The following is an 8108-nucleotide window of genomic DNA, read 5'->3' as shown; positions in this document are numbered from 1 at the left end:
CTCTCCAAGCGCTCCGCCCACCCCCGTTGCGGTAGGCGTCTCCAGCAACCAATCAGAGGTGGCTGAACATTAATCGCCGTTCTGTGTTAGTGCCCATCATTTCACTGCTGACAAATGGCAAGCCAGCGGGGAGGAGCCAACCCAGCTGAAACCCACGTGGGTGCCGGGCGTCGCCTGTAGCTCCGACCAATTAACGAAGAGGAATGAGGTTGGCGGAGGCGGGGCGGAGATGGCCCGCCCAAGGCGGAGCTTCGCCTTGGCTGTCGTTCCTTAGCGCGAGCGTTCGAACCGGGGAAACATTTGTTCAGCTGTCAATCAAAGTAACGTGGGGTTGAGAGAATCCGCGGCTGCTGCTGTTGCTGCTGCCCTGGCTGCATCTTCAGAATTAGGTGTTGGTGGCGGTGGTGGCGGCAAAATAAAGAGGGTGGAGGGGGCGGTGAGCCTGGGGCCTGGTCAGAAGATCTCCTTCCGAGTCTCGTCCTCCCGCCCACCCGTCTCCCAACCCAGACACCTTCGGCCCCTCGCTCCGCAGCCGCGCCAGGAATGCGGACTAATTAGGGTCCAATGTCTCCTTAAAGAGACAAGCTCGGCCTTGTGTAACGCGCCGAAACCCCTGTTGAGACAAGAGAGGGAGGATCACGCTGATCCCACTTCGTTCGGTTCACATCAATTTTACGCGCCGCTGGAGCCGGCATAATTTTCCGTGTGAACGCGGACTCGGTCCCCTGTTCTTGTTTAGAGCCAGAGATGGAGTCGCGAGATGCTGGCTGGGGCCGGGGCCGCGGGGTGGGCGGGGAGCTCGTCCCTCCGAGCCCCGCGGGAGCTGTGATTGCCATTTAGTCCCGAAACAGACCTCCCTCCCTCCACCCCCGGGGGCACTCGGAGAGAAAGCGCATCCCGACGCTCCATCAGGGGGTCGCAGGGCATTAACCGTGGGGTCTCCGGGTGAGGCTGAAGATCCGGGAATCAGAGACGCCGGATCTCCAAAGAAACTTTGCCGATTGGGCCACATGAACCCCGCAGACGGTCGGTACTGAACAGAGCAGGCCGACGGGGCACGGTTAGAAAACGCCCCTGCGCGGCCTGGGACGTTCCCTCCCCCAGATCAGTACCAAGACTGCGCCCCTTTTCCCGCTCTTGGGAGAAGCAAGTCAAGTTTATCCCCGTTAAAACGGAGCAGGATGCCACGCGGGCCCGAGAGATGGCGGAAAGGTGGGGGTGGCCCCAGGGGCAGATGCTGGGGGAGGAGGGAAAGGGGCAGCCATGGCTGAGGAGGGGCACCCCTATGGAGGGGCCTGGGAAATGGGGGCGGCCCCCGTCAGTGCACCCTTCCATCCTTAGTCCGTGTCCAGCTGGGGGCAGCGCCCCAGTTCAAGGGGAGGCCGCTGAGGCTCGCAGTCTTTCCTAGCGAGCCTAATCTTTGGGACAGGGAAAAAATTCGGAGAAAGTCAAGAAGAGTATTGGCTAATGTAACAGACTGGGTTTTAGACGTTTATTTCTAGGCGTGCTTGCCTACTATAACTTGACCTGTTGGATGAGATGATGCCGCCGGTTCGGCGTTAGTGGAAAACTATTCTTAATGATATCCCTTTCCTCAGTGGACGACTCAGTGACTTAATGTCCAACCGAGCACGTTCTGTGAACGTCCGTTCTGGCCACGGCAGTGAGCTGGTGCAAAGCAAGGCTATGGTGGTCTTCTCCTGCCTCTAATTTCATACTGAAAACCCGGAGCCAAAGTTCACAGAATGTTTCCATTCGGCAAATATTTTTCTTCTCCATCCCCAAAATAAGAGGACAGAGAACTCCTTTCGGCAGTTTTCTGAACCTCTGCTGTTCCATACCTAGCCACATGTGGCTGATGAGCACTTGAAATGTGTCCAATTCAAAATGAGATGTGCTATAAGTACATATATATGTGGGATTTTGAACAAATTAATGTGAAAAAAACTGCAGCTCCATAATTTATAGTTATGTCAAAATTGTGATATTTTGAATCACTCAAAAATATTAGTAAACTTAATTTGTCTGTTTCTATTTATTTTATTGTATTGATGGGGGTTTTCCTGTGTTGCCTAGGCAGGCCTCAAACTCTGAAGCTCAGGCTATCCTCCTGCTTCAGCCTCCAGCCTCCAGTGTTGTGGGGACTACAGGCACACACTAACTTTTTTTTTTTTTTTTTTTTTTTTTTTTGAGACAGAGTTTCGCTCTTGTTGCCCAATGAAGTGTAATGGCGCGATCTCGGCTCACCGCAGCCTCCGCCTCCCAGGTTCAAGCGATTCTCCTGCCACCACGCCCAGCTAAGTTTTGTATTTTTAGTAGAGACGGCGTTTCTCCATGTTGGTCAGGCTGGTCTTGAACTCCCGACCTCAGGTGATCCGCCCGCCTCGGCCTCCCAAAGTGCTGGAATAACAGGCGTGAGCCACCGCGCCCAGTCTCTTTTTACTTTTTTAGCTTTGTTCCTAGAAAATTTTAAATTATGAGGCTCACATATTTCCATTAGACAGCACTGCTCTGAAACGTTTCCAAGAATCAAAAGTTAGAAGACTCAAGTGATACAATTTGTACACGAGGACAGCAAAGTTTCTAAGAACACCAGCAACAACCATGTTTTATTTTAAGGTTGGTTATTTGCTTGCTCCCAGTAGAGCTTTTCAATGGTTTGTGAAATCACCCACAGTGCCTCTGTAGGAAGTTCCATATTCTCTATTTTAGCCAGAATGTTTGCAAGTTCCATGAGAACAGGGACCTGGTTGTGTTCACAGTTGCACTCCAAACACCCCAAATTATGTCTGCCATCACTGTCTGGTAGTTGGTGCTCAGTAAATATTTGTTGATGGCATTAATGAATGAACACCACATCACATCCTTATAGAAAGTTTCCACATCATTTGGGTCATATTTATTGAAATTCTGTGCAGCTTTCTCCCAGGACAGGAAACGAGAATTCTAAGAATAGAACCCGAAGAACTATTGAAAGGGTCAGTGGACAAAGAGGAAACTTTGCTCTGTTAGGAAATATCAAATAGCTTGTAGCAGGGATCTTTCGCCTAATCTCTCTCGACGGTTTGTGTCAACAGAAAAGTGGCTAGAGAAATCAAGATGTTTCTTTATTTTTTAAGTTCCATTTTAAAATATAGCCCTTGGATGTGTTTCATATTTTGGCCATGTGGCAGAGCTATATAACTTACCTCAATGTCTCAGAAAGATGCCAAATGAAGCAACTAGTGGCCCAGCCCTAGCCCTAACCCAGACTGTAAGTGGGGCTCATGGTCACTTTTATCTCCTTTCTTGGCCTGTGCTTCTCTCATTGCACTTCTCACTGTTAAGCTTAGCTATGATGTTATCTGGCGGCTTGTCTTATCCCTACCACAGAATAGGGGGCAGGTGGGGGATTCCGGAGTTTTCCTGTGGGAGGCACTTCGCAGCAACTTTCATGTTAAAAGCTAGGCCTGAAAGCTCCAATCTTCAAGTGACATATGCCAGGCATGCTTTTCAACTTAGGTTAGATGTAAATCATGTATTTATTACTTCACCAAATATTTATTAAACCTACTATGTGCCAGAATATGGGGATTTAGCAATAAAAGTGGCTATTATTAATATATTGCTGCTTAGCTCCAAATTCACCCTCATTGCCCGCCTAGGGAAACAGAATCTGAGCCCTTTAAGTATTTTCCAGCTGTTACAGAAGCTAGGTCAATAGAAGGTCCTAGAGAGACATTGCAGGAGGAAAGGGTTTGCTTTCCTGGTTCCTGACTCTGGTGTGCATACTGGGCAGGTTGCTACAGCACAGGTAGCAAGCAGCAGCACCCGGCAGCCAGCAGCTTCCTCAAGAAGCCCCTTAGGTGGCTTTGGAGCAAGTGCCTGTAATTAGACACCTCCCTCAACAGCTTTCCTTTGAACCCCAGAGAATGGATTTCCAACAAGTTCTGGAATGTGGATTTCTGGCAAGTTCCAGAAGGCAGAATTCTAGCAGGGGTCACCTGCTATTCAGAAAGCTACAACTGTGCCCTCTCCAACAAAGTCTGGATCTCAGCCAGCCCTAAGAGTGTGTCTGGGTCTTGGAGGGACTCTTTTTGTGGTGCTGCATCTCAGCCCTGGGGTTAGTAAGTCACTCTTCCTTATATCTCTATTTCTGTATTATTTAGAGTTCTCGTTACCTCTTACTAATCCCCCTTTGCTCCAGTTCCCTGTTGTAGGTAATCATTTTTTATATCAAACTTTCCTTGTTGAAATTACTGTTTTTCTCTCTTGATCAGACCCCAGTTGATACAATAAACAACATAAGCAAAGTGTCTTTCTTGCTGGTGCTTACATTCTGATGGGGGGAGATAGACAAACAGTTGCATAATATGAAGGAGTGACAGGAGTAGTAGAACTAGTTCAGATGGGAGTTCATAGAAGCCTTCCTGGAGGAGGTGACCTTTAAACAGAAGCCTGAATGCCTAGAAAGAGTCAGCCAAACCAAAAATCACTGAGAAGCAAATTTCAGGTGGATTCAAAAGCCTCATTTGAGGAAGTGTTGGTGAATGTGAGCATTTTTTAAAGACTGGTACATGCTAGAGATGGAGTAATACAAGATTAGGTCATGGCTACATCACTGGGTTCTGGTCACATTGAACTTCTTATGTCTGATAAAAGCATTCATTTTCTACTCTGATTATAATAGCCATTGTGGAGGGAGAAAGGCTCGTAAGCAGGGAGTGACAAGATCATTACAAATATCAACTTGGTATAAGGTGCCCACATTTACACTTGACCTAAGATTAAGAAAGTACCCTTTGTCATATTCAAGAATAATCAATTGTTTTTAATTGGGGACAGCTGGTAAAGAATACAGGCGCACACACCCTGCCCTTCCCACACACACACCCTTTGGTACTGCCACTACCTCACCCCCACTAACGAGTAACGGGTCAATTTTAATTTGGATAGAGGATGCCTGTGCAAGTCTGAATGTCCGGCTCTGCGTTGAATATACAGCTAGAACAGCAATGATTATAGAGAATCAAGGACGTGCACTTTCATTTCTAGATCTGCAATTGACTTGCTCAGAAACCATCCTCCTGTCTATGTTAAGATAGAGATAACTGGACAGAAAGCTCATTATTGAAAAAGGACATCAATGCTACAGAGGGTGACAAATTTCTTAACTTGTCTGGTTAGGCAGAGCTTTGTTGCCAGCAGCCTCAATGTTTAGTGGTGAAGACTGCCAAGACATCTTTGTGTTGGGATGTCCCTTCTTAACTTGATGGATAAAAGGCATGTAGATACCCATTTGCCTTTTTGTGGGGAGGGAACTTGGCTTGGGAGTAGAGTAGACAAATTTGCATAGGTACTAAGGAGGCTTCTGGGACAAAATAACTTTCCTTATTGAAACACTACATTATTTGAACACTTTGAGCTCATCCCTAATTAAGTCTGCAGGCAAGAAGGAGCACTGAAGCTTTCTCTTCCCTCCCGGAGATTATGGTGCAGACACAGTGGTGTATGGTGTATGTGGTAGGGGCTATCTAGAACTCACCTTAAAGTCAACCAGGAGAATGGACCAGTGACCCAAATTCACTGGCTGCAATGCAGGGGCAGGAAGTATGGATCTTTCTCATTCTGAAGTAACTCTTTATTGAACATATGAATCTCCTTTTGGCTTAGACATCCTGGCATTAATGGGGTGCTTCGGGATAAAAGGCTGAGTGTGTGAGGAAGATAAGTCTGCATAGGACTTTTATAGTCACACCTTATGTCAACAATGGAGCTGAGGGAGACCCTAAACGTCTTGCTAGTCTGAACAATTGTCTTGAATAGTTAAAAAGAGCTATGAACTTATTTATACTCTATAACAGAGATCATATCTAAGAAACACACTAGTAAAAATGACTCCCTTACTTGAGGAAAGCTCAGATGATCTTTAAATTTCTAGAATCTAGAAGGGATCTTTAACAGCTGCTTCTGTTTCATTCCCCTGCCTTTAAGCAAACAAGATATCATTATCCCCACTTTAAAGATTAATCAACTGAGGCTCAGAAAGAAGTTACTTACCCAAGGTTATATGGCTTGTAAGTACTGAAGCAGAGATCAGAACTCTTCTACCTCCTGATTTAATACCTTGCATGAACCTGAATTCCACAAGTGAGTATTCAATTAAAGTATGTAATTTGAGCACTATCCAACTCACCTGCCTGGTTTACTCCTTTTCAAGCAGATGTTTTATTGCAAAAATGGGGGCAGAGGGTGAATCAGGGAGATGACTGTGTTGCAGCTGCCACTGTGCAAAAGCTGAAACTGAGAATTACCGCAGCTTCAGGAAGCACGGCTAACTCCCTTCAGCCTCCGACCTCAGAGTGTCTGAAGGCTCAGTAAGGAAGTTCCAAAGAGATGTACAGTGCTGAAGCCCTAGTCCTTTTACTTTCAACTAACAGCAGGGTTCACACCTATGCAGCTGCTGTTGCCATGCCTTTCCACAGGCTCCCACTCTTGCTAACTATCGCAACAGCCTATGGGGCAGACATTACAGGAGAAAATCTGCGCGTTTCCTTTCTGAAATGAGTGGTGCAGGAATGGGGTAGGTGTAGGAAAGTGTAACTAAACATCTTACTGCTTTGTACAAGAAAATAATTCATGAGAGTCTAGTATTATTTTTATTTATTTTTTGAGATGGGGGTCTCACTCTATTTGCTCAGGCTGGAGTCCAGTGGCACGATCTTAGCTCACTGCAACCTCCACCTCCCCGGCTCAAGTGATTTTCCCATTTCAGCCTCCCAGATAGCTGGGACTACAGGCACAGGCCACCACACCTGGCTAATTTTTTGTAATTTTAGTAGAGATGAGATTTCACCATATTGCCCATGCTGGTCGCTAATTCCTGAGCTCAAGCCATCCAACCGCCTCGGCCTCCCAAAGCTCTGGGATTACAGATGTGAGCCACCACAGTTGGCTAGAAAGTCCAGTATTATTTTCATTAGAACTGGGGGTCAATTCACGGTCTGCCGTGACCTGGCTAACTTTGGTTAATCCCTTTAACCTTTCTGGTCCCATCTGTGTTGTGTTTTATCCTTAAGGGAGGTAAGTATGATCTCTAAACCCCTTTCCCCTAAATGCAAACATTTGCTGCTCTAAAAAATGTTTTATTTTATCATCTCAGAGTTGGTCATATGGAATGGATTTTGAATTAGGATCATCTGCTAAGGTTGATTATATTTTCCTTACCCCTTTTTAATACTTCTGAAAAAATTAACTCCTTCAATGAAGATTATTTGGGGAAAGTGGCTGCAGGCACATTTTGTTGAAAATTGATTAGTTGTCTCATAAAATGATCTAAACTGTAAGGAACTATATTCTTAATGCTACTATGTGGGCTCCTACTGCTATAATTCAATTCAGGACTTGTCCTCAATATTATGTAGCCTGGAACAATTCTGGTAAATCACATGACTTCCTTTAATAGCAATCCTTGTAAAATAGTGTGAGTGAGCCATCATTCACAGTGTAATATCTAGTCCAGTGCACTACTACTTTTCGAAAAGACAATGATATTCAGAGAAATTTTCATTCATGGGGACACGCTCTGCTTCTGCTCCTTGCTTTTATATAGAATGAAATTTGAATGTTTTTATTACAGGTTTTTATTAAATATGTCTGCAAGAGAGACCATTCGATACCTTATTTTTGTGTGAACCCTGAGTGTTTACATAGTGTTGTTACGTATTATTACCTCTGGTACTATGTAAAGGTACCAGCAAAGAAGCAGGATGGGTGTTAAAATCCCCATTTTACAGACTAGGAAACTAGGTTCACAGAAACCAATGGCCTCTTGGGAATCAAACTTGACTTTTCAAATTTCACTTTGTTCTATTCTACTGGAGCTGCTTTTTTGTTGTTTTTTTTTTTTTTAAGACAAAGTCTCCCTTTGTCACCCAGGCTGGCATGCAGTGGCGGGATCTCCGCTGCAACCTCTGCCTCCCAGGTTCAAGCAATTTTCGTGTCTCAGCCACCTGAGTAGCTGGGATTACAGGTGTGACCACCAGGCCTGGCTAACTTTTGTATCTTCAGTAGAGACGGGGTTTTGCCATGTTGACCAGGCTGGTCTAGAACTTCTGACCTCAAGTGAC

Source organism: Macaca thibetana, chromosome 15, assembly GCF_024542745.1.
Source record: "Macaca thibetana thibetana isolate TM-01 chromosome 15, ASM2454274v1, whole genome shotgun sequence".
NCBI classification, from domain to species: domain Eukaryota; kingdom Metazoa; phylum Chordata; class Mammalia; order Primates; family Cercopithecidae; genus Macaca; species Macaca thibetana.
This window is presented reverse-complemented; position numbering follows the sequence as displayed.